General features: G+C 50.6%; 1 pseudogene; it reads left to right on the top strand.

Moving 5' to 3' along the window:
* The window catches only part of LOC140409399 (uncharacterized), a 63,213-nt pseudogene extending 36,951 nt beyond the window's left edge, over positions 1–26,262 (top strand).
* The last annotated feature ends 212 nt before the right edge of the window (positions 26,263–26,474 follow it).

Genomic DNA, 26,474 nt, shown 5'->3' with positions numbered 1-26,474 from the left:
TCCTACAGCTGGTGTTAGAGAAGGGGAAGATGTGGCGGACCAATTCGACTGAGCAACTTACTGAAGGTATTGAAGAAATGCCTTTGCAGCTTGCTGGTGACTTTATTGCATTGTTGACTGTTAAATGTTTAATGTCTGGAAGCTGTGTATTTGCTCGCTGTCGCCTCTTTTGATTCTGTGGTCTGGAGTAAGGAAAGGGAGGAAGTCAGGTGACCTGCAGAAGGAGGGGAAGGCTGGCGGCCCAATTCAACTGAGCAACTTTCTGAATGTATTGAAGAATTGTTTTTCAGGTTGCTGGTGAATTTATTGGACTGTTGACTGTTCAATGTTTAATGTCTGGAAACTGTGTGCCTGTCTGCTCCCGCCTTGTTTGCTTCTATGGTATGGAGCATATGGAAAGGGAGGAAGTAAGGTGACCTACTACCAGTGCTGAGGAGAGGGAAGGGGTTGCGGATTGATTCGACTATGCAACCTGATGACAGTATTGCAGAAATGCTTTTGTTCATTGTTGATGGCCTTATTGTACTGTTGACTGTTTCTTGTTTGATACCTGGAAGCCGTGCATCTGTCTTCTGCTGCCTGTTTTGCTTCTGTAGCTTGGAGCGCATGGAAAGGTAGGAAGCAAGATGATCCACTACCAGTGCTGGAGAGGGGGAAGGGGTGGCAGACCGATTCGACTGAGAAACTTGCTGAAGGTCTTGAAGGAATCCTTTTTCAGATTGCTGGCGACTTTATTGTACAGTTGACTGTTCAATGTTTACCACCTGGAAGCTGAGTGTTTGCTATTGTACTGTTAATTGTTTAAAGTTGAATGCCTGGAGGCCGTGTGCTTGACTGATGCTGCTCCTATTGCTCCTGTGGCTTGGGACAAGTGGAAGGGGGCAGTAAGATGACATTGGACCAGTGCTAGTGATGAGGAAGTGGTGCTCGTTCACTTTTCTGTTGTGCTCTGTGTTGGTGAGACTTTCCATTGTTTTGTTACACTTTCCACTCGAGCGACTTTCCACTGATGCGAGTCCACTGCTGGATCTGCAGGAGGGGGAGAGAGTTATTATACTATTGACTGTGTAATGTTTATTGCTTGGAGGCCGTGTGTTTGTCTGTTACAGCCCCGATTGCTTCTGTGGCCTCGAGTATGGAACATAGTGCCAATGCTGGAGAGGGGGAAGGGTGCTCCCTCGCTCTTCTGCTGTGCTCTGCATCGGTGTGATTTTCCAGTGTATTGTTGTGCTACCCCAGAGCGACATTCCACTGATCCAAGACTGCTGCTGGGAATGGCGGGAGGGTGAGAGAGCGGCAGGTTGCTTCGGATGCTATGGACTTTACTGTACTGTTGATTTTTTAATGTTTAACGTGTATTTAATTTTCTTTGTATAAATGCACTGTTGTAGCTTTGTGTTTGTACCGATATTATGTAGTGAAAAGGTGCCTGTGTGTATGGAATGGTGCCTTTGCCTTATCGTTTGCTGATTATTGTGATATATGGACTGCTAAGTAGTTTTTTTTATTAATAAAGGTATTGTTGACCATTTAATAAACTATATTTTCAAGTGGCTGCAGATTGTGTTTGCTGCTCGCTCCTTTGGTGGCTGCAAATGCCTGAAGGCGATGTGTTTTCTCTGTCTCTTTTGCTTCTGTGGCCTGGAATAAGGAAACAGAGGGTGTACGATGACCTGCTGCCAGCACTGCAGAAGAGGAAAGGGTACCCTTTCTCTCTTCTGGCATGCTCTGCTTTGGTGTGACTTTCCAGTGTGGCTTTCTACTGTTGAGAGTCTACTGCTGGAGCTGCAGGAGGGGAAGACAGAGATGGATTCATCCAAATGAGCAACTTGATGAAGGTGTTGAATAAATGCTTTTGCAGATTTGCATTATTGACTGTTTAATGTCTGAAGGCTGTGAGTCCGTTTGCTGATGCCTCTTTTGCATATTCAAATGGCACCCAACATCACTGACCCACTATTTCAGAAAGATGTTGGACCTCTTTAAAATAAAGAAAGATGTCCTGGAGCAGTATGAGAATGAAGATGGATCTCCAGGAACATTCTGAGGCTGAAAGTTGGGCCCCCTCCAAGAATCTGGAAGGTCCACCTGCAGATGCACCTGACTCACAGCTGTGGTGCTCCAGGGTCTAAGGTTACAGATGGCCTCCATCCTGAACTCTGGAGGCAGCCCCAGGCAATGTTTAGATGAGTCCTGAAATTTGCATGCACGTTGTTCCAAATGTGTTTCATGCTGGCGTGTTTTCCCGCCGGCACTGTGGACAATCTTATTTACGTCCCATTAACTGGATACAAATGAGATTCACTCCGGCCTCTAGTGGGTTTTCTGACCTGCCATGGTAGGCACCAACGGAACATTTCGCTGTAAATTTACAATGGCGTGAAACCTATTTCTGGACCACCCGCTATATTTTCCGCCATGCCATCCAACAAACATACTGGCGAGGGCAGGGGAGAATTCCGCCCATTACCTTTGAGCCCCATCACAAACGTGGCTCTCCAGCCATCCACTCTATCCTTCTTCCTGCCAGCTGTTTGGCCTTTTCACCATGTCGGTGTGAAGTTCCAACAATATATCTGTGCCATCAGTAAGAACATTCACTTCCACTTTTGCAACATTATCCAAGTCTTCCCCTCTCTTGTGTCATTTGTCGCTGAAACACTCATGCCTTTGCTATCGCTGGAGTCACCACTGACCAGCCTCCCATGTTCTGCCCTCTGTAAACTTCAGCTCATCTAAATGCTGCTGTCTTTTTCTTAAGTTGCACAATGTCATATTCAACTATTCCCTCTGTCCTCCCTGATGCACATTTGCTCCCAGTCCTGCAACACTTTGACTTTAAAATTCTCATCCTTGTTTTCAACTCCCCCAGGCTCAAGCGCCTCCATTATCCCTGTAATCTCCCCCAGCCCTATAACCCTCCAAAATATCTGTGCTCCTCATGTCCTAGCCGCTTGCAAGTCCCTGGCTTTAATCACTCCACAAATTGGTGGCCATGACTTCCGATGCCTTGATCCAAATCTCAAAAATTCCCTCCCTACACCTCACTTCCTCTCTACCTCTCTTTCCTCCTTTAAACCGATCCTTAAACTTGGCCAAGCTTTTGATCATTTTACCGAATATCTCTTTACCCGAATATCTCAGCGTGTGATACAACCTTGGGATTTTTTATTACATTAGAGGAGCTATATAGATACAAGTTATTGTTAACCTATCCTAATATCTTGAAAATTCTGATCAAATCACTGCTTAAACCTCTAAAACTGCTTAAACAAGGTGTGGTGCCCAGAACTGCTCACAGTGCTCCAAGTGTAAACTAATTAGGGTATTATATAGTGGTAGCATATATATCTGCTACCCCATTGCATCCTTACCTTCTAGATATAAAAGGCACAATCTATTAGTTTTCTTTCATTATATTCTGTACCTGTTCATGTAATTTTAATGATTTAAGTACCACGAAAACCAAGTCTCTTTGGACTGCCACTGTATCTGGATTTTCACCTTTTGGAAACTACTTTGTTGTATTCTTTTTAGTCCACAGTGGATGAACTCACATTTGCCTCCATCGAAATTGAGTTCCCACTGTTTGGTCTGTTAAATGTAACCTATTAATATCTCTTTGTGATTGTACACCCATTATTTTTACTCTTTATCTCCTGCTGCTCAATCAGGACAATAACTTTCCTTCAATTTCATTAATTTCAACTTCATCATCACAGAATCATCTCCTGTCAAGGATTTTTCACTTTTTTATTTCAGCAATGTATTTCTGATAATACCGTATTTGTTTTATGTCAGCTACATTTTTCATTGTTTGGATTTGACTTGTTATTTGGACGTGTGCTCCCAATACTCTGTTGCAGTAGTCAGTCTGCTTTAATAAATGCAATTCAGTGAATGTCTTCATTCTGTTTCTGCCTCTTACATTCACAGCATGCTTCCAAAACAAAATTCATCTACCCATGATGTGGGCATTGCTGGTGAGGTCAGCACTTATTGCCCATCCCTAATCGTTCTTGAGAAGGTGGTGGCCTTCTTGAACTGCTGAAGTCCATGTGGCGAAGGTACTCCCACAGTGCTATTGGGCAGGACGTTCCAGGATCTTGACCCAATAATGAAGAAAGAACAGTGATGTATTTTCAAATTAAAATGTTGTGTGACTTGAAGGAGAACTTGCAGGTGTTCTCATGTGCCCGCTGCCCTTGTTGTTCAAGGCAGAAAAACATGTGGGTTGGGAAAGTTTTTGTCAAAGAAGCCTTGGCAAGTTGCTGCAGTGCATCTTCTTGATAGTACATACTGCTGCCAATGTGTGCTGGTGATGGAGGGAATGAATGTTTAGGTGAGGGATGTGGTGTCAATCAAGCAGGTTAGGAATATAGGAACATAGGAATTAGGAGCAGGAGCAGGCCATTTGGCCATTTGAACATGCTAAAAACTTCATTAAGATCATGGCCGACCTGGTTGTGGTCTCAACCCCACTTTCCTGTCTGTTCCTCATAATCCTTGACTCCCTTGTCTATTAAAAATCTATCTTACCCTCTCTTGAATACATTAAATCTCTCAATCTGTTCTGCTTTCTGGGGAACAGAATTCGACAGACTAACTACGCTTTGGTAAAAATAAATTCTCCTTATTTCTCCCTTAAAGCCACTACCTTTTTCTTAAACTGTGTTGCTTGCTTCTAATCTCCCCCACAAGTGGTAATATCTCATCATATCTACCCTATCAAGCCCCCTCAGGATCTTATATGTTTCATTAAGATCATCTCTTGTTCTTTTAAACTCCACTGGGTATAGACCCAGCCTGTAACCTTTCTTCATAAGGTAAGCCCTCCAGGATTGAGTCGAGTGAACTTTCTCCAAATTGTTTCTAATGCAATTATATATTTTTCAAACAAGTCGACCAAAACTACACACAGTTCCAGTTGTGTTCTCACTGTGGAGCTGCAGTAAAGCTTCCCTACTGTAATATTCCATTCCCCTTCCAATAAACGGCAACATTCTATTTCCCTTTCTCATCACTCGTTGTACCTGCCTACTAACATTTTGTGATTCATGTACCAGATGCCTAGACCCCTGTGTATCGCCAAATTCTGTAATCTCTCACCAATTAAATAATGAACTGGTCTTTCTATTCTTTCTGCCAAAGTGGAAAAGTTCACATTTTCCCACAATTTGGTCCATCTGCCAAATACTTAGCCAGGTTTTTACAAGGTTGCTTTATTCTGGATGGTGTCATGTTCCTTGAGTGTTGTTGGAGCTGCATCCATCCAGGCAAGTGGAGAGTATTCTAGCACAATCCTTACTTTTGCCTTGTAGATGGTGGACAGGCTTTGGGGAGTCAGAGGGCAAGTTACACGCTGCAGAATTGCCAGCCTATGACATGCTCTTATAACCACTGTATTTATGTAGCTAGTCCAGTTCAGTTGCTGGTTAATGGTGATCCACATGTCAAGCGCAATATCTTGTTTGGACCAAGGCTGCAATGAGGTCTGGAGCTGAGTAATCCCAGTGAAACCCAAACTAAGCATTGACGAGCACGATATTCATGAGTAAGTGTCACTCGATATCACTGTCAATGATCCTTTACTTCTTTTGCTGATAATTGAGAGTTACTTGACGGGGTGGTAATTGGATTTGCTCCACTTTTTCTGGGCAAGTCATATCTGGACAATTTTCCACTTCATCGGGTAGATGCCAGTCCTGTAGCTAAATGCCAATCAAATGTATTGTGTGTAGTGATATTCAGATATAAATATACATGATCAATGTATGTAAATGTAGTACAGTCATTTCAACACTAGATGGCTCACAATCAGATACTATAAGAACTGGATTCCCACCTTTTCTAAGTCACATTATGATGTGATTCAGAACAGTGAACAAGCAAGATATAGAATAGCTAGAGTGAGAGAAGTTAGAACTAGTTTGTTATAATAGTGTACAGTTATATAGTTATCTGTATTGTACTTTATTTCTTTATTGTTAGTTTAGTGTTGAGTAAAAGGACTCAGTTTATTATTTTATTACTCATTAAATATTTCATCTTTCAACAAGAAGACTATTGGTCATTTTATCATCCTGGTGGATTCAAGAGTAATATATATATTTTTGATAAGTCATTATTTAAAATATAAATTGTAGAGCAATATAATTTCTTAATTTGCCCCAGCACAGCTTCACCGAGTTCAAGTTTCAGTGTTCCAAAAACAAAAATAGAAAATATCATCAAGTGTAGTTAATGGTCGGCAATCACGAAATATTATCATGTCTTGAAGTAATCTTGCTGGGATTAAATCAGTTTCTCCTTTGTCTCTTTTCAGTGTAAAATCATTTGAATGGTCGAGTTGTTACTAAACTCCCTCAGGCAATCATCTTAATAAGTATCGATTTCCGCAGCAACTCACTTTCTGATAAACCAATACAAACATGCTAACTGAATACATTAATGTTTGGAATGACTGACCATGCCACTGCTGAGATCATTATATTTCAATAAATAAATTAATCAATACTTCAAAATGTTTGGAGTAGAGTTTTCACTTGTTTATGAATGTAGAGGACAGATTCAGATGAACCAGTGCAAAAGATCAGGGGAGATTAAACATTATTTACCCCCTAAAGTACTTACATTCATATTTTCCATATGAGTCAAGATTCAATTCTCCAGTTCAGCCCATGCACACATTACTGACCATGACCCCGGGTTAGAATTGGAGATTCAGCTGATTGCATGACTTAGAAAGGTTCTTTAAATTGAATTCACTTAGGCACGTAGTAATACATTTTCTTCAGTTTTTCATATCAAAATATATAATGTACTAAGAAACTAACTAGCATAACTAATAAATCATAGAATCCCTACAGCGCAGAGGGAGACCATTCAGCCCATCGTGTCAGCACCGACCCTCGCAAAGTGCACCCTAGTAGGCCCACTCCTCCACCCTAACCCCATGACCCCACCTAAGGGGCAATTTAGCATGACCAATCGACCTAACCTGCACATCTCTGAACTGTAGGCGGAAACCAGAGCACCCGAAGGAAACCCACGCAGACACGGAGAGAAAGTGCAAACTCCACACAGACAGTAACCCAAGGTCGGAACGGAAACCGGGTCCCTGGAACTGTGAGGCAGCAGTGCTAGCCACTATGCCACCCCATGGTCCAGTATAGTTTTTTAAAGTAATTTTCAGTTATTTAAAATCAGGTTACTCGTAAGTGATACTCTGACTAAAAAAATGTAATTTGTGGTGATGATGTTGCTTTTCAGCTGCATTAATAAATCGGTTATCACACGTAAACACACAAAATAATACTTTTAATGAAAAGCAAAAGAAGGGCGGCACGGTGGCGCAGTGGTTAGCACGGTTGCCTCACGGAGCCGAGGACCCGGGTTCGATCCCGGCCCCAGATCACTGTCCGCGTGGAGTTTGCACATTCTCCCCGTGTCTGCGTGGTTCTCACCCCCACAACCCAAAGATGTGCAGGGTAGGTGGATTGGCGATGCTAAATTGCCCCTTATTTGGAAAAAATATTATTGGGTACTCTAAATTTATAAAGAAAAATAAAGCCGAAATAAAGAAACACATATATTGCACTGCCGGCATCACGTTGTTTCATAAAAGATGTTACAATTGTGATTAGTGAAATCAATTTTAATAGTAGCTTGAACTGTAAACTAAATGGCCCAATTTCAAGCACACTTTGAATGCAATTTCACAACTACAACTGAAATGCAATCTCTACTGCAGTGTTTTGAAGTGCTAAGGATAAACTTTAAAATGCTTGTATACGAACATATGAAATAATAGCAGAAATACACCATTTGACCCCTTAAGCCTGCTTTGCCACTCAACAAGATCATAACTGATCAGTTTGTGTTTCGAATTCCACATTTCCATTCACCTCGATAATCTTTGGTTTGCTTCCCGAACAAGAATCTGTCTAGCTCCGCCTTCAAGCTGTTCAATGACCCCACTTCCACTGCCTTCAGTGACAGAGGCCGGGATTCTCCAATCCCGCAGCCAAGTTCTGACGCCGGCGTGAAAAGCGACGGAAACCACTCCGGCGTCAACGGTCCTCGATTGTCAGGTTTGCACCCTTTCCGAGGGGGCTAGGTCGGCGCCGGAGTGGTCTCCGCTGCTTGTGCCGGCGCGAGTTCGCGCATGTGCGCTACGGCCGGCATGAGTTCACGCATGTGCACCGTGGCTGGTGCGAGTTCGCGCATGCGCGTGGGTTCCCGTCTCCGCGCCGGCCCCCGGGCAATATGGCGGAACCCGACAGGGGCCCGGCGCGGAGCAACATGGGCCCCCACGGAACCAGCCCTCCTGCCGATCGGTAGGCCCCGATCGTGGGCCAGGCCACCGTGGAGGCCCCCCCCCCCTGGGGTCGGATCACCCCGGCCCCCCCTCCAGGACGGCCCCCGCAGACAGAGCTTCCAGGTCCCACCGGGTGGGACCAGAGTAAACCCATGCCGGTGGGACTCGGCCGAATTCGGCGGGCACTCGGCCCGCCGAGGCCCGGAGAGTCGACAATCCCGAGGGCGCCCGAGAATCGGCGCTGGAGAATCGGCGAGCCGGCATCGGGGCGGTGTGGCACGATTCCCACGCCACCTCGGGGATTCTCCGACCCGGCGCGGGGCCGGAGAATCCCGGCCAGAGAGTTCCAAAGTTGCATGATCCTCTGTGAGAAAAGAATTCTCCTCATCTCTGTCCAAAAAGAGCGACCCCTAATTTTAAAACAGTGCCCTCTAGTACTGGACTTGGTAGCACAGTGGTTAACATTGTTGTTTCACAGCGCCAGGGTCACAGGTTCGATACCCGGCTTGGGTTACTGTCTGTGCGGAGTCTGCTCGTTCTCCCCATGTCTGCGTGGGTTTACTCCGGGTGCTCCGGTTTCCTCCGACAAGCCCCAAAAGATGTGCTTGTTAGGTGAATTGGACATCCTGAATTCTCCCTCAGTGTACCCAAGCAGGGGCCGAAGTGAGGTGACTAGGAGATTTTCACAGTAACTTCATTGCGGTGTGTGGTGAATGTATTCACCATAATGCATGACACTGTAACCATTGTATCCACCTAATGTAACCTATGACCTGGAAGTGGTGATAAGAGCTGCTTCCAGGTACTGTAACCCCGGCGGGCTCCGCCTCTGGCTCCGCCCTCACCAGGGCCATATATAACCTGGCCACCTGCGGGTGGCATTTATCTGCACAACCGGCTCTGGCTAGGCAAGTTCACGACTAATAAAGCCTTATGTTCACTCGCTCTCTCGGCCTCTTGGTGAATTGAAGGTATATCAATTTATTAGTTGTCAACAGCACCATGGAAGTCACTCTAAAGCCAGACAGGCTCGAACCGGCGCCCGCGCGTCCGAAGCCAAGGAAATATTTGAACATTGGTTTTGATGCATCGAGGCCGACATCGACTCCTCCACAACGGCTCCCTCGGAGACCTTCAAACTGCGACTCCTCCACGTTCAGGTGAGCCATCGAATCACGGTAATGATTGAGAAAACGGCCACGTACGAGGAGGCGGTCGCAATCCTCAAGGCACACTTCGTGAAGCCAGTAAACGAGGTGTTCGCTAGACACCTCCCCACTACTCGCCGTCAACGCGCCGGAGAATCGCTGGACGAGTATCTGGAAACCCTGACTCTACTCGCGAGGAACTGCAGCTATCGAAATGTGATGGTGGAGGAGCACATGAACTCACAGATCCGGGACACCTACGTGGCGGGGGTCCGCTCGAACTATATCTGGCAGCGTCTGCTGGAAAACGGGACCTCCGACCTGCGGGACACGGTAAAGCTAGCGACCTCGCTGGAGGTGGCCTACCAGAACCTTAGCGCGTTCCCCGCGGGCCCGACGAACCCCTCGTGGACACCATCGTCGCGGCCCCCATCGGACCCGCCTACATCGCAGGCCTGCGCCGCGTGTCTGCCAGCCCAGCCCGGAGAACCGCAATGCTACTTCTGCGGCCAGGGCCAACACCCCCGGCAGCATTGCCCAGCTCACTCAGCGACGTGCAGCGACTGCAGGAAAAAGGGGCACTACGCGAGAGTCTGTCTGGGCCGACCTAAGGCCCAGAAATCGAAAACGCACCAGGCCCGACCTATGGACTCGCATCCCCGCAGACCCAGCAATGTGGCTGCATACCTGCCCGGAGCGCCCCCTCCAGATGCGTCATCGGCATCGTGCGAATCGTGGAGGCCGCCATCTTGGCCGCTGGCCCCAACACAGACCGACACGTGCGACTCATGGGGGCCGCCATCTTGACCGCCGGCCTCGGCACCGACCAACACTTGCAACCGATGGGGGCGGCCATCTTGGTCACCATCCTCAATCCCGTCCGACACGTGCGACACATGGGGGCCACCATCTTGTGACTCCACCGATCACGCAGGCTACCCGCAGCTGGGCGCGGTGACCCTCGACCAGTCACAGCCGAAACCGCTAAAGAGCTCCATGATGGTCGTCCGGGGTCAACGGGCACGAGACCCCCTGCCTCTTCGACTCCGGGAGCACGGAGAACTTTGTCCACCCCGACACGGTAAGGCGCTGCTCCCTCCACACCTACCCTGCCTCATAAACAATCTCCCTTGCCTGCGGGTCTCATTCGGTCCAGATACGGGGGTACTGTATCGCCAATCTCACGATGCAGGGTGCAGAGTATACCCTCTTTAAGCTCTACGTCCTCCCCCACCTCTGTGCCCCCCTACTGCTCGGATTGGATTTTCAGTGTAATCAACGAAGCCTGACCCTACAGTTCGGCGGGCCCTTGCCCCCTCACAGTATGCAGCCTCGCGACCCTGAAGGTCTCCCCCCTTCACTCTTTGCGAATCTCACTCCTGACTGTAAACCCATTGCCACCAGGAGCAGGTGGTCCAGCTCGCCAGACATGGTATTTATCAAGTCGGAGGTCCAACGACTGTTGAGTGAAGGGATCAAAGAGGCCAGCAACAGCCCCTGGCGAGCGCAAGTGGTGGTCGTCCGGACCGGGGAAAAGAACTGGACGGTTGTGGACTACAGCCAGACAATTAACCGGTTCACGCAACTGGATGCGTACCCCCTCCCCCCGCATAGCGGAGATGGTCAACCAGATCGCGCAGTACCGTGTGTTCTCCACGGTCGATCAGAAGTCGGCCTACCACAAGCTCCTAATCCGCCCGCATGAGCGCCACTACACTGCCTTTGAAGCAGCCGCTGACTCTTCCACTTCATCAGAGTTCCCTTCGCCATCACTAATGTGGTCTCGGTCTTTCAGAGAATGATGGACCGAATGGTGGACCAGTACGGTTTGCGGGCGACATACCCATACCTGGACAACGTGACCATCTGCGGCCATGATCAGCAGGAAGGCGTCAACCTTCAGAGGTTCCTCCAGGCCGCCCAATCCCTCAACCTCACATATAACAAAGAAAAGTGTATCTTCCGTACTACCCGACTGGCCATCCTCGGCTACGTCGTGGAGAACGGAGTCCTAGGGCCCGACCCTGACGATATGCCCCCCTCCCCACAGCCTCGAGGCCCTAAAACGTTGCCTGGGGCTGTTCTCCTACTACGCCCTGTGGGTCCCCAACTATGCGGACAAAGCCCGCCCACTTATTCAAACCACCAGTTTCCCCCTGACGGATGAGGCCCGCTCGGCCTTCAATCGCATCAAGAACGTCATCACCAAGGCCGCAATGCACGCGGAGGCCGAGTCCGTCCCCTTCCAAGTAGAGAGCGATGCGTCAGACGCCGCCCTGGCCGCCACCCTCAACCAGGCGGGCAGGCAAGTAGCATTCTTCTCTAGGACCCTCCACGCTTCCGAAATCCAACACACATCGGTCGAGAAGGAAGCACAAGCCATATTGGAAGCCGTGAGGCACTGAAGGCACTACCTAGCCGGTAGGAGGTTCACCCTCGTCCCCGACCAGCGGTCTTCCGCCTGCATGTTCGACAACGCACAACGGGGCAAAATAAACAATGACAAAATCCTGAGGTGGAGGATCGAACTCTCCACCTACAATTACGATATAAGTATCGTCCTGGGAAGCTCAACGAGCCCCCAAATGCTCTGTCCCGCGGCACATGCGCCAATGCACAAGATGACCGACTTCGGGCTATCCACAATGACCTCTGTCACCCGGGGGTCACCCGGCTTACCCACTTCATTAAGGCCCGCAATCTGCCCTTCTCCACCGAGGAGATCAAGGCAATGACCAGGGACTGCCAAGTCTGCGCGGAGTGGAAACCGCACTTCCACCGGCCAGACAAGGCCCACCTGGTAAAGGCCTCCCGGCCCTTTGAACGCCTAAGTATCGATTTCAAAGGGCCCCTCCCCTCCACCATCATCGACGAGTACTCCCGCTTCCCCTTTGCCGTCCCCTGCCCCGACATGACCTCGGCCACTGTAATAAAGGCACTGCACAGCATCTTCACACTGGTCAGTTTCTCTGCCTACATCCACAGCCACCGGGGTAGAGAGAGTCCATCTGCTGGTCGAGAGGGTCCATCTGCTCCACGCCAACCCCCAGTACGCCTACATCGTGCACCAGGACGGATGGCAAGATACGGTCTCCCTACAAGACGTGGCACCAGCTGGTTCCCCTGCCAACGCGCCCCCCCCCCGCTACCCACCCCCACCTCCTGTACTGTCCGGCGCTGACACTGCCGCCACCCACCACCCCCATGTCTACTCCCACACCCCAACCGTCTCCGACTCGCCGGACCGAGGCTCCAGCTCCAGACACAACGCCCCTGGAGTCACCACCTGCAACAACCGTGCCCGCTGTACCGCCAGAGCTGAGGAGGTCGAATAGAACGATCCAGCCTCCAGAGAGACTGAATATGTAATGACCCCACGTCACCCCCGCTGGACTTGATTTTTTAACAGGGGGTGAATGTGGTGAATGTATTCACCATAATGCATGACACTGTAACCATTGTATCCACCTAATGTAACCTATGACCTGGAAGTGGTAATACGAGCTGCTTCCAGGTACTGTACTGTAACCGCCGTGGGCTCCGCCTCTGGCTCCGCCCTCACCGGGGCCATATATAACCTGGCCACCTGCGGGTGGCACTGATCTGCACAACCGACTCAGGCTAGGCAAGTTCACGACTAATAAAGCCTTATGTTCACTCGCTCTCTCGGCTTCTTGGTGAATTGAAGGTATATCACGGTGTTAATTTAAGTCTACTTGTTTCAATAATAAAGATTATTATTATTATTATTATTTAAAGGAAACATCCTTTCCACGTCCACCTTGTTAAGGCCATTCGGGATCTTATATATTTCAATCAAATCACCCCATACTCATCTAAATCCCAGTGGAAACGAGTCCAGTTTGTCCAACCTCTCCTCATCAGACAACCCACTCATTCCAGGTTCCAGGTTGTCTGTGCCAACATAAGACGTCACTGGACTAGAGCACTAACAAGAGAACTGGAGTCAGAGGAAATGCCTTTGTTTTGAGGTGATGACTAACTTTCCGGTTGTTCAAATGAATCACCTTGAAATTGGGAGTGCTGTAGGTTGGGTGTACTGACATCCGCACCAGATTCTTCTACCCAATCGTCTGGTGGGCAAGACCATGTGCAGCAGGACCCTGACAACATTTATCCAATTTTTAGTCTGAGGTTCCTAATTCCTAATTAGAACCTATTCTTAATTGTCTGGATAGGTTATGGTTAAAAATAACATTACATTCCCCAATCTGCATAGTCGGAGGGTAGGGAATAGGAAAGAACATCAGGGAAGATCTACAATAGCTTGCAAGGCAGGGGAGAATAATTGCACAGCGGATGCTGGTGCAAGGTAAAAGGAGATGATAACGGGATCGGTTAAAATCCAAAAAGTATTTCTGGAGGGATCATTACCAACAACAACCAAAAAAACGGAAAGACGGAGACAGAGGTTATGGTCTGAAATCATTCAACTCAATATTGAGTACAGAAGGCTATGGCGTGTCTACTTGAAAGAGGAGGTGCTGTTACTCAAGCTTACATTTAGCTTTGTTAGAATCATGTAGGGGTCGAGGACAGAAATATCATAGTAGGAGTGGAACGGAGAATACTGGCCGGGACTCTCCAGTCCTGCGGCCAGGTTCTGATGCCAGCGTGAAAAGTGGCGCAAGCCACTCTGGCGTCAGCAGGCCTCACCTGGCAGCTATCCACCTCTTCCCAGGGGGCTAGTATGGCACCGGAGTGGTCTCCGCAGCTCCGGCACCTGAAAGCCAGCGCGCCATGGCTGGCGCGAGTTTGTGCTTGCGCGTGGGTTCCCGTCTCCGCGCAGGCCCCCGGGCGATATGCTGGAGCCCTACAGGGGCCCAGCACAGGGGAACATAGGTACTCGCGGGCCAGGCCACCGTGGAGGCCCCCACCGGGGTCGGATCTCCCCGCCCCCCACCAGGCTGGCCCCTGCAGACAGAACTCCGTGGTCCCTCCGTGTGGGACTCGGCCGAACATGGCGGGCACTCGGCCCGTCGAGGCCCGGAGAATCACCGGGGGGCTTCCGCTTTCAACGGCCCCCCACCAGAGTGGTGGCACTCCCGCGGGCGCCCGAAAACCGGTGCTGGAGATTCGGCGAGCCGGCATCGGGGTGGCGTGGCACGATTCCTGCGCCCCCCGGGTATTCTCCGACCCAGCACGAGGCCAGAGAATCCCGGCCACTATATTTGCTGCTCAAAATAAGACCCAATTCAGGCAGGGTGACTGCTTTGCAGTAAACCTCCATTTAGTCCAAAAGTATGACCCTGAGCATCCAGATGCCTGTTATTTCAATTTTCTGCTCCACTTTGTCTCTGACCGTTCTTTACTCAGTCCCCCATCAACCCCGCCGACCTCCCACTTTTACCTGTGTTGCTCAAAACTTCTTACTTCTCAAAGTACCCCTCGATCTGATGAAGGATCATCAACCTGAAATGTTAACTCTGTTTCTGTTATGTTTGAAGGGGTATTGCTTTTACTTCACAGTAGAGACAAAGAATAACCGCGTTGCCACAGCATAGATTACGTGACCAGTTGTCAGACTTTATTCCAGAGGTGCTGCTTGTTTACAGTCCGAGAGGGAAATCTCCCAAGTGCCTCTGGTGATGTCACCATACACATGTGACATACTGTACAGAAGGATATTGGTTACAATGCATAACAGCCCTCCCCATTTACTCCTTGATGCACTATCAATTACCACAAAGAATAGTGGAACAATCGAGGCTTTATTGAGCAAGATGTTGTGCCTCCTGTAGCTGGAACCAGAATGGCTGCAGCGCAGGAGAGCACACACTTTTATACGCTGCCTGCTGGGGTGGAGCCAGCAGGCAGGGATTTACCATTGTACCTCTAATATACGGGCAGTGCCGTAATACATGTAATATACTACTAGTGGTGACTACCACATTCACCCCCTGTTAAAAAAAAGAGTCCGGCGGGGGTGTTCGAAAACATTACAAGTTAAGTCTGTCGGGGGCCTTGACCCTCCTCCACGATCGCCTCAGTCCTGGTGGTGATGTGGGCGCCGACTTGGTCACCTGCGACTCCGGGAGAGTGTTGTCCTCATCTTCGTCACCCCTGAGTGGATCCAGTGGGAGGACGGACCCTGCTGGGGTGGGGGGCTGCGGTGAGGATCGCTGGAGGGAGGATGAGTGGCGCAGGGGTGAATGAGGCAACCGGGGGGAGGGCGGTGTCAGGTCGGGGGTCGTGGGTGGGGATCCAACGGGTGCCAGGTTCCGGAGGTAGACTGTGTCCTGGCGCCCATCCGGGTGTGCCATGTAGATGTACTACAGGTTAGCATGTAAGAGGTGGACATTTTCGACCAAGGGGTCCGACTTATGGGTCCGCACATGCTTCCGGAGGAGGACGGGTCCAGGAACTGTCAGCCATGTTGGGAGCGAGACCCCGGAGGTGGACTTCCTGGGGAAGGCAAACACACGTTCATGAGGGGTCTCGTTAGTCGCGGGGCAGAGGAGCGATCGGGTGGAGTGGAGCGCGTCGGGGAGGACCTCCTGCCAGCGGGAGACCGGGAGAATTTTAGACCGCAGGGCCAGCAGGACGGCCTTCCAGACCATGCCGTTCTCCCTCTCCACCTGCCCGTTTCCCTGGGGGTTGTAGCTGGTTGTCCTGCTCGAAGCGATGCCCTTGCTGAGCAGGAACTGATGCAGCTCATCGCTCATAAAAGAGGATCCCCGATCGCTGTGGATGTAGGTGGGGAAACCGAACAGAGTGAAGATGCTGTGCGGGGCTGTAATTACCGTGGCAGAAGTCATATCGAGGCATGGGATGGCGAAAGGGAACCGGGAATACTCATCAATCCCGTTCAGAAAATACGTGTTGCGGTCGGTGGAGGGGAGGGGCCCTTTGCAGTCCACGCTGAGGCGTTCAAAGGGGCGGGAGGCCTATACCAGGTGCACTCGATCTGGGCGGTAGGAGTGCGGCTTGCACTCTGTGCAGACTTGGCAGTCTCTGGTGACGGTCCTGACCTCCTCAATGGAGTAGGGCAGGTTGCGGGCCTTGATGAAATGGAAGAACCGGGTGACCCCCGGGTGGCAGAGGTCATAGTAGAGAGCCCGCAGTCGGTCCACTTGTGCGCCGGCACATGTACCGCGGGATAGGGCATCAGAGGGCTCGTTGAGCTTCCCCGGGCGATACACAATCTTGTAATTATAGGTGGAGAGCTCAATCCTCCACCTCAAGATCTTGTCATTTTTGATCTTGCCCCGCTGTGTATTATTAAACATAAAGGCAACCGACCGTTGGTCAGTGAGGAGGGTGAATCTCCTGCTGGCCAGGGAATGCCTCCAATGTCGCACAGCTTCCACAATGGCTTAGGCCTCCTTTTCGACAGACGAGTGCCGAGTTTCAGAGGCATGGAGGGTGCAGGAAAAAGAGGCCACGGGCCTACCCACCTGGTTCAGGGTGGCGGCCAGAGCTACGTCCGATACATCGCTCTCCACCTGAAAGGGGAGATGATCCATCGACCGTGTGAATCGTGGCCTAGGCGATGTCCGCCTTGATGTGGTTGAAGGCCTGGCGGGCTTCAGCCGCCAGGGGGAAAACTGTGGACTGAATGAGTGCGCGGGCCTTGTCTGCATAATTGGGGACCCACTGGGCGTAGTAGGAGAAAAACCCCAGGCATCGTTTCAGGGCCTTGGGGCAGTGGGGGAGGGGGAGTTCCAGGAGGGGGTGCAAGCCGTCGGGGTCGGGCCCTCGGACTCCATTTTCCACGACATAGCCAAGGATGCCTAAGCGGTTGATGCGGAACACGCATTTCTCCTTATTGTATGTGAGATTAAGGAGTTTGGCGGTCTGGAGGAACTTTAGGAGGTTAACGTCGTGGTCCTGCTGATCGTGGCTGCAGATGGTGGTGTTCTCTAGGTACGGGAAGGTGGCCCGCAGTCCGTACCGGTCAACCATTCGGTCCATCTCTCGTTGGAAGACCGAGACCCCGTTAGTGACGCCGAAGGGAACCCTAAGGAAGTGATAGAGGCAGTCTGCTTCAAACGCAGTGTATTGGCGGTCCTCCGGGCTGATGGGGAGCTGGTGGTAGGCGGACTTGAAGTCCACTGTGGAAAAGACTCGATACTGCGCAATGTGATTGATCATGTCAGATATGCGTGGGATGGGGTACGCGTCGAGCTGCGTGTACCAGTTGATGGTCTGACTGTAGTCATTGACCATCCTGTGCTTCTCTCCAGTCTTCACTACCACCACTTGAGCTCACCAGGGGCTATTACTAGCCTCAATGACCCCTTCCCGCAGAAGCCGTTGGACCTCCGACCTGATGAAGGTCCTGTCCTGGGCACTGTACCGTCTGCTCCTAGTGGCGACGGGTTTGCAATCCGGGGTGAGGTTCTCAAACAGGGAAGGTGGATCAACCTTAAGGGTCGTGAGGCCGCAGACGGTGAGGGGGGATAGGAGTCCGCCGAATTTTAAAGTTAGGCTTTGAAGATGGCACTGACAATCCAGGCCGAGTATCAGGGCAGTGCAGGGGTGGGGGAGGACGTAGAGCCGGAAGTTATTGAACTCTACGCCTTGGACAGTGAGGGTCGCGATGCAGTACCCCCGGATTTCCACGGAATGGGATCCGGAGGCCAGGGACATTTTCTGGGTGACGGGGTGTACCGGGAGGGAGCAGCGCCTTACCATAATGGGGTGGATGAAGCTCTCTGTGCTCCCGGAGTCAAAAAGGCAGGTCGTCTTGTGCCCATTGATCTTCATCGTCGTGGTCGTGGTCGCGAGGTTGCGGGGCCGCGACTGATCCAGGGTGATAGAGGCGAGCTGCAGCAGATGCTGGGAGGTCCCGGGCTGGTCAGCGGTGGCGGAGGTAGTGGCAGGAGTCCTGAGGCGCCGTTCAAAATGGTGGTGAAGATGGCGGCGCCCACAGGGCGCACATGGCGGGCGGCATCAAAAGATGGCGGCGCCCACGGGCCGCACGTGGCTTGCGGTGAGGAAGATGGCGGTGTCCACGGCCCGCACGTGCCTTGTGGAGGGGAAGATGGCGGCGCCCCAGGTCGCACGTGGGGGGTGTAGGAACGCCAGGCCTGGAAACAGCGGCGACCGACCGGGCCTGGCAAACAGCAGTGAAGTGTCCTTTCTTCACACACCCATTGCAGGTCGTGCTCTGCGCCGGGCAGCGCTGCCTGGGTGTTTGTTTTGCCCGCAAAAACAACACTTGGGCCCCCCAGAGTTGGCTGTCTGCCGCATGGTGAAGGCTTGCGGTGAGCTGGTGTCGGCAGCTGGTGGGGCCCACGATGCCCACGAGGGTGCCGCGTGGTCGGCCGCGTAGGACTGAACGTTACGCGAGGCCACTTCTAATGATTTAGCGAGCTGCCTAGTTCCCGCATCATCGAGCATACCCCCTTCCAGTCGCCGCTGGCGGACGTACGCAGACTTCATGCCCATGCTTAAGCGTCTCTAATTAAAAGTTCGGTGTGCTGGACTGCCGAAACTGCCTGGCAGTCACAGGTCCTACCTAGGATGTGCAGGGCATGCCAGAAATCGTCCAAAGACTCCCCGGGGAGTTGCTGTCTCATGGCCAGGAGGTGCCTGGTGTATACTTGATTAACTGGTCGAACGTAATGTACCTTCAGGAGCTCCATCGCTTCGGAGTAGGTAGGCGCATCCCGGACGAGGGGACAAATGTCAGGGCTCTCCCGTGAATAGAGGACTTGGAGCTTCTGCGAGTCCGAGGGTTCTTCAGTGGCTGTCCTGAGGTAGCTTTCGAAGCAGGCTAACCAGTGGTCAAAGGCAGACGTAGCGTTGGCTGCTTGAGGGCTCAGCTGCAGGCGATCAGGCTTGATGCAGAGATCCAGCGTTTAAAAAATCTTGCTCAATAAATTGATGCACTATCAATTACCACAAAGACGAGAATAGTTGAACAATCGAGGCTTTATTGAGCAAGTTGTTGTGCCTCCTGTAGCTGGAACCAGAATGGCTACAGCACAGAAGAGCACACACATTTATACGCCTCCTACTGGGAGGTGCCAGCAGGCAGGGATTTACCCTTGTACCTCTAATATACGGACAGTGCCATAATACATACAATATACTACTAGTGGTGACTACCACACTCCTGCAGTGTGACAGCAAATATTAACAAACATTAACTTAGGGCACGATTTAACCACCGCATTTCACTGTGTGAGGATCTGGGCGCACCAGGGAAATAGCAGGAAAGCCCAAAAATCGAGACTCGCGCCCAGCACGAATCAGTTTGCAATCTAACTGGCCCGTTCCTGATGGCGAGATCCGTGTTTCGCCCAAGAATGGAAAGCATATCATTGACCCTCATTTGCATTCATTTGAATCTTATTTAACGGTATTGAAGTTGAATCCAGCAGCCTCCCAGGCATTAACCGGATCCCCAGCAGGAAGTCACGGAGGTGTCATTCAGTACTCCTTTTTAAAAATGTGAAGCTGGCGCAACAGCTACTGAGAAGAAGTAAGGAGCTGAGCAGCTCTTTCCATTTTCTGACATGCAGCTCAATGGCACCACAGCTGCTGGCCCAGTGCTGGGGGGTGGGGGGGGGGGTGCGATCTGGGGGTTAGAGGCCTCAGGGAGGCTGGGCTTGGTCCGGGGGCTGAAGCTGTGTGGGTCGGGTGTCACACTAGATGCGGGGGGGGGGGGGGGGGGGGGGCGCTTTATGCCTGTGAGACTTTCAAGTCATCTTGAAATATTGTGGAAACCATTACAGGGGCAACCACAGCTGCAGCCTGTCTGTCCTACCAATCACTTCCAGGTCAGAGGTTATATGCTGAAGAACACTTTAACTCCCTTTGACTGTGAGCAGCCTCTAGCTTTACAACCAAGCCTATTGCTAATAAGGATTGGCCTTGTTAGATTTGATAGCCACTTCTCACTCCTCAACTCTCAAATGGCTTCTCTTGGGTACACATGCCATTTTTCAGAGGACAATTAGTGCATAGCATTTTAATCAAACTTTGATACCTGAACGTGTGCCTGAAATCTAAAACATCAGCACCAGAGAGGCATCAGCCAACAATCAAACTCTAAAGAGCAGGGCTTCAGCATTGGGGATCTTCTCGTGACCATAGGGCAGCTGAGCACGGTCTCCCTTACGTTCTTGGCAGGAGTCTGGGGTCTCTGGACTCCTGCTGTGGCTGGGAGTCAGTGTGCACAGCGAGGTTTTCCATCACAACTGGCTCACTGGATGGCACTCTGAGAGAAGGAGGACACATAAGGGTGGGGGGAGGCTTGGTAAATTTGAGGGTCCCGGGGTGGAAGCCCTAACTGATTGTCGGTCTCTCTCCTTCTCCAATTCCTCACATATACCGAAATGGATGGTGGTGTCTGTCCGGCAGAAGCTGCCCTCGTGGTGCTGGTGGCAGCCGAGAACGCCAGACGCTGGAGAAGGCAGCAGTGTCGACACAGGCTAGACGCAGCACCCCATGTGCAGGGGACCACTACATACTTTGAAGACCTGGCCGTCCATCCGGCCATGGAGGAAACCAGAGGGGGGTACGAGCAACGTCCCAAAGTGTACAGGCACCGTTTGTCTTTTGGGGAGGTGACCCCGGCTGACTTATCTGTGTCCCGGGGCCATCATGCCACCCTGCTCTGTCACTGCCCTTGAGATGCGCTGGTGTCAGGAAGGGCGATTTGGAAAAACTGGAAGCTGACGTTGTCTCTTTGGTGACAAACCTGGGATTGGCCTCTAGCGCTTCCTCCTCCCTGACTGTGCCCATAGGGCCCTGCGGTCTCCTTTGGACAGGGAGGCAGCTGGAGAGAGCTCCAGAGGCCTCTGAGTTATCTGACTCTGTCAATCCTTTAGTTCCCCATTGTCTGCACCATGATGTCGACGCCATCAGCGATGCTCCTGAGTGACTGGGCCATGCTCTGCAGTGCCTCGGCAATGTCATCTGCACCTGGGACATGTCCCTTAGTGACTGGGACATGATGTCAAGGCCCTCAGCCACGGTCTTCACAGACTGAGCCATGCATTGGGCACCACCATTCTAAACTGGGAGGGTGGTCGAGGCAGGTTGCCTCACATCCTTTAAAAATTACCAGAATGAGCACTTAGAACGTCTTAACATTCGAGGCCCTGGGCCAAATGCTGGCAAATGGGATCAGGATTAGCAGATCAGGTGCCTTTCATGCAGCGGTGCAGACTTGATGGGCCGAAGGGCCTTTTCTGCTCTGTATTTATCTGTGATCCTGTGAAGATGTTGATGCCGTACTCCAGGCTTTCCACTGTGATCATCACCGTAACAGTGTTGGCCTCAATGCCATGCATAGTTGGCATCATCTCCTGCGCCTGTAGACTTTGAGACTCCTCCAATTGACTATGCACTATCTGGAATCACTCCGGCGTCGGGCCGCCCCAAAAGGTGCGGAATCCTCCACACCTTCAGGGGCTAGGCCCGCCCCGGAGTGGTTGGCATCCCGCCAGCCAGTGTGGAAGGCCTTTGGTGCCGCGCCAGCCGAGGCCGAAGGGAATCCGCCGACCGGTGCGCGTCCGTGCATGCGCGGGAGCGTCAGCGGCTGCTGAGTCATCCCCGCGCATGCGCTGGGGGGGTTCACCTACGCATCGGCCATCGCGGTGGCTTATACGGCCGGCGCGTAGGAATAGAGTGACCCATGGCACAGGCCCGCCCACGGATCGGTGGTCCCCGATCGCAGGCCAGGCCTCCGTGGGGGCACCCCCCGGGGCCAGATCGCCCCGCATCCCCCCGAGGACCCCGAAGCCCGCCTGCGCCGCCAGGTCCCGCCGGTAAGGGACTAACTCCAATTTACGCCGGCGGGACCTGCATAGAACGGGCGGGACATCGGCCCATCGCAGGCCGGAGAATCGCCGGGGGGGACCGCTGCCAGCAGCCACCGACCGGCGCGCCGCGATTCCTGCCCCCACCAAAACCCCGGCGCCGGAGAATTCGGCAGCCGGCAGGGACGGGATTCACGCCGCCCGCCGGCGATTCTCCGACCCAACGGAGGGTCGGAGAATCCCGCCCCAGAAGCCTGTCCAAAAATATCACCCTCCAATGTGTGTGTCTCTGTGCTAGTGTGAGTGGGACGATAGCTGTGACGCCTCGGTGGTGGTCTCCTCGGATCTCCCCTTTGAGGTCTTTACCTGGGTGATGGGGGGGATCAACTCTGGATGGCCTGGTCCCATCAGATCGAGATCCTGCGCGACAATGAGGACATGATCAGGAACAATGAGGACGTGGTCAGTGAGTGGGAAGGATAATTTTGTCTGACATGAACTACTCACTTGAGACAGGTTATCTGGGTGAAGGGGCAATGGATCCTCACCTCTGTGACGCAGGCCAACCTCAATGTCAGTGCCCGCTCTCTCCTTGGCCAAGACCATGATTTCCAGGGTCCGTTACGCGTAGGGGATGAGGGCTCAAATCTCTGGGACACCTCCCCCCCCCCCCCCACTATCTTGGGCCTTCCCTGCTTATGATGGGCTGTCTTCTCCTGCGGGGACAAACAGAGGGCATTGTGAGCTGCATGCTTTGTGGATCGGAATCTATACCTGGTGTCATGTGTGGGTGCCAGGTGGGTTCTGAGGAGCAAGCACGAAGATTGGATGTGGGGAGCGTGCTAGGTTTCAGCCTGTGATTTGTGGGGGGAGGAGGGGGCAAGTGGTTGGAAATTTGAAAGTTGACAAGTGGAAATTATGCCAGGAGAGAGAATTTGACTGCATATTGCCATTCCCTCACAAAATCCTAGAGCCCCTTCCCCATCAGCACCATGATTACCTGCACCACGTATCATGTGACATATTGTCCAGAAGGACTTTGGTTAAAATACACAACAGTTTCTCTCTCCATAGATCAGGCATTGTCAAACTCAGGGCCACGATCCGCAGGTGGGTCGCGGGCGGGTGTCGGGAGGGTCGCGGAGTCGTCCGTAACGGCGTTCCCGATCACGCAAATCCGCGCGTAACAGCCGCAGCAGCCGGCTTTTATTAATGCCGGCTGCGAGTGGCCTTCAAAATGGCCAGGAACAGATTAAAAAAATTTGGCCACACTGCGCATGTGGGCGCGATCATCGGTGCGCAAGCACAGTGCGGCCGCATTTTTTTTTTATGGTCGCAGCCTTTTTTGTTAAAATTCAGGCAGCCAAAGGGACAAAGGGGCCATTGGGGCCAAAGGGACCCAAAACCATTTCCACCATTTTTGTCAGCATCAAACAAGGTAAGAGAAAATGGTGGGTTGCGCAGGTTGGCCGGCGTGGGTCGCAAAGGTCGGCTGGCATGGGTTGCGAAGGTCGGCCGGCGTGGGTCGTGAAGTTTGGCCGGCGTGGGCCACGAAGGTCGGTCGGGTTGGGTCCCGAAGGTTGGCCGGTTGGTAAAAATGGGTCCCCGGAAAAAAAGTTTGGAAAACACTGCCATAGATGCTGGCAGACCAGCTGAGTATTTCCAGCCTCTTCTGGGTTTTTTTTCGGATTTCCATCATCCGCAGTATTTCATTCTGTAATCTCCATCTTGTACTGATTTCTACAGTGGATATGATCTTAACCTCATTGCAACATTGACGCTTTTATAATGCTCTGAATCAAACTGTGTATTGTATCTGACCTTCACATCACAAGTAGTTTCTATCATTTGCCATTATATTTTGCTATTTTCTATTAATTAATTTGCATTTTCCATCACAACATATTTCGTTGTCATGTAAACCATGGAATAAAAAACTCAGGTTGCATGGTTTATGTCTACAAGATTGATGCAGTGATTACAATGCTACTCCCCCACTAATAAGCATTATTGCATGTGTTTCCTTACATGTGGCTCCCCCTTCCCAATAAGCTGAACTGTCACTACTCTACAGTTCATTTGCTGAGATCACCTTGAATATCACTTTCGTCTCTTGCGTTCCTTCAATGAACATCAAAAACTTACCTGAATACAAAACGCAACTGGCCAACAATCTACCATTAAAATCTAAAAATCTGTGGTAAAGTACGGTAGCACAGTGGTTAGCACTGTTGCTTCACAGCTCCAGGGTCCCAGGTTCGATTCCCGGCTTGAGTCACTGTTTGTGTGGAGTCTGCTCGTTCTCCTCGTGTCTACGTGGGTTTCCTCCGGGTGCTCCGGTTTCCTCCCACAAGTCCCGAAAGGCGTGTTGTTAGGTGAATTGGACATTCTGAATTCTCCCTCTATATACCCGAACAGGTGCTGGAGTATGGTGACTAGGGGCTTTTCACAGTAACTTCATTGCAGTGTTAATGTAAGCCTATAAAGCCTATTAATAAAGATTATTAATAATATATTTCCAGAAACTATCAGGGGCCTGGATTTGGGACAATGTATTGGTTACAGGGGCTGGTTTAGCACAGTGGGCTAAACAGCTGGCTTGTAATGCAGAACAAGGTAGCAGCGCAGGTTCAATTCCCGTACCGGCCTCCCCGAACAGGCGCCGGAATGTGGCGACGAGGGGCTTTTCACAGTAACTTAATTGAAGCCTACTTGTGACAATAAGCGATTATTATTATTATTAAAGAACAGAAAACAGAGAGTATGAATAAATAATGGCAAGATGTAACTAGTCAGGTGACAGAAGAATCGATGCTTAGCCTTCAACTATTTACAATCTATATCAATAACTTAGATGAGTGGACTCAATGTAATGTATCCAAGTGTGCTAATGATGCAAAACCAGGTGGAAAAATAAACTTTGAAAAGGATGCAAAGAGATGAAAGGGATTCAGCCCAGTTAAGTGATTGGACAAGAGGGTCGCAGGTGGAGGATAATGTGGGGAAATGTGAATTATCAACTTCGGTGGAACGAATAGAAAAGCAGAGTATCTTTTTTAGCAAGAAATAGACTAGTAAATGTTGCTTTCAGATGGATTTGGGGACCTTGCACATGAACCACAAAACGTTAACATCCGGCTACGACAAACAATCAGGAAGGTGAATGGTATGTTGCTGGTTTGGAGTTTAATCTTACTGCAATTGTATCGGGTTTTGGTGAGACCACACCTGAAGTACTATGCACAGTTTTAGTCTCCTTACTTAAGGAAGAATATAGTTGTCTCCGAGGGGGGTGCAAAGAAGGTTCACTGGATTGATTTCTGAGAAGAGAGGGCTGTCCAATGAGGAAAGATTGAGTAGGATGGACCTATATTCTTTGGAATTCAGAACAGAGGAGTGATATAATTAAAGTGCATACAGTTCCTCAAGGGTTTGAAAGGGTAGATTGTGAGAGCTTGTTTCGCCTGGTTGATGAGTCTAGTTCGAGGGGCCATAGTCTTTGAATAAGGGAGCCAGTTAAGCTGAGATTAAGAGAAATTTCCTCACTCAGGGGGTTGTGAATATTTGAAATTTTCTATATTCAAGACTGAGATCAGTAGATTCTTGAGCACAAAATAAATCAAGTGATGGTAATAAGGTGGGAAAGTGGAGCTATAGTAGAAGTTCAGCCGTGATCTTATTGATCAGCAGACGAGACTCGAGGGGCCTTACTCCTCGTTAGGTTTCTTGTCTGAACAGTATGGCAAAGGCCACCAGCATATATACAGACAGTACCCCAATGCAAAAACAAAAATGGTAGAACTCAGCAGTTCAGGCAGTATCTATCAAGAGAACTAAAGTCAGTGAGCATTTTAGGCATAAACTTTTCCTCAGGATTGAATTATATTACAGATGCCCCTTTTCAAAAGGAATAGCACAAGAGAAATATTTGAAAGGGAAAAACACAATGACTGCATACACCATAATAGACAAACAAAACCTGAAAAGTGTTAAGCTGCAGGTTAAGAAATGGATAAAAGACAGCAGCCATCAGTGGACGAGACAAAAGGAGACATAAAGAAAAGAAATCAAATAAATAAAAATCAAATCTGAAACACCAAAGTGAAATTTTAATGCAACCCACCAGTTAGAAAATTGATGGGATTGGGTGAGTGCTAGTGTTGTTTTTTATATTCTGCCTGACTTAAGTCTGTTATGATCAATGGAGAGTAATATTAAGCATGGTGTGAAAGCAGCTTTCAACAGATTCAGGTTTCCTGCCCTGTGATA

This window comes from Scyliorhinus torazame, chromosome 3 (assembly GCF_047496885.1).
Source record: "Scyliorhinus torazame isolate Kashiwa2021f chromosome 3, sScyTor2.1, whole genome shotgun sequence".
NCBI lineage: Eukaryota > Metazoa > Chordata > Chondrichthyes > Carcharhiniformes > Scyliorhinidae > Scyliorhinus > Scyliorhinus torazame.
Note: the sequence above shows the minus strand (reverse complement) of the source record. Positions and strands in the feature narration are given on the sequence as shown.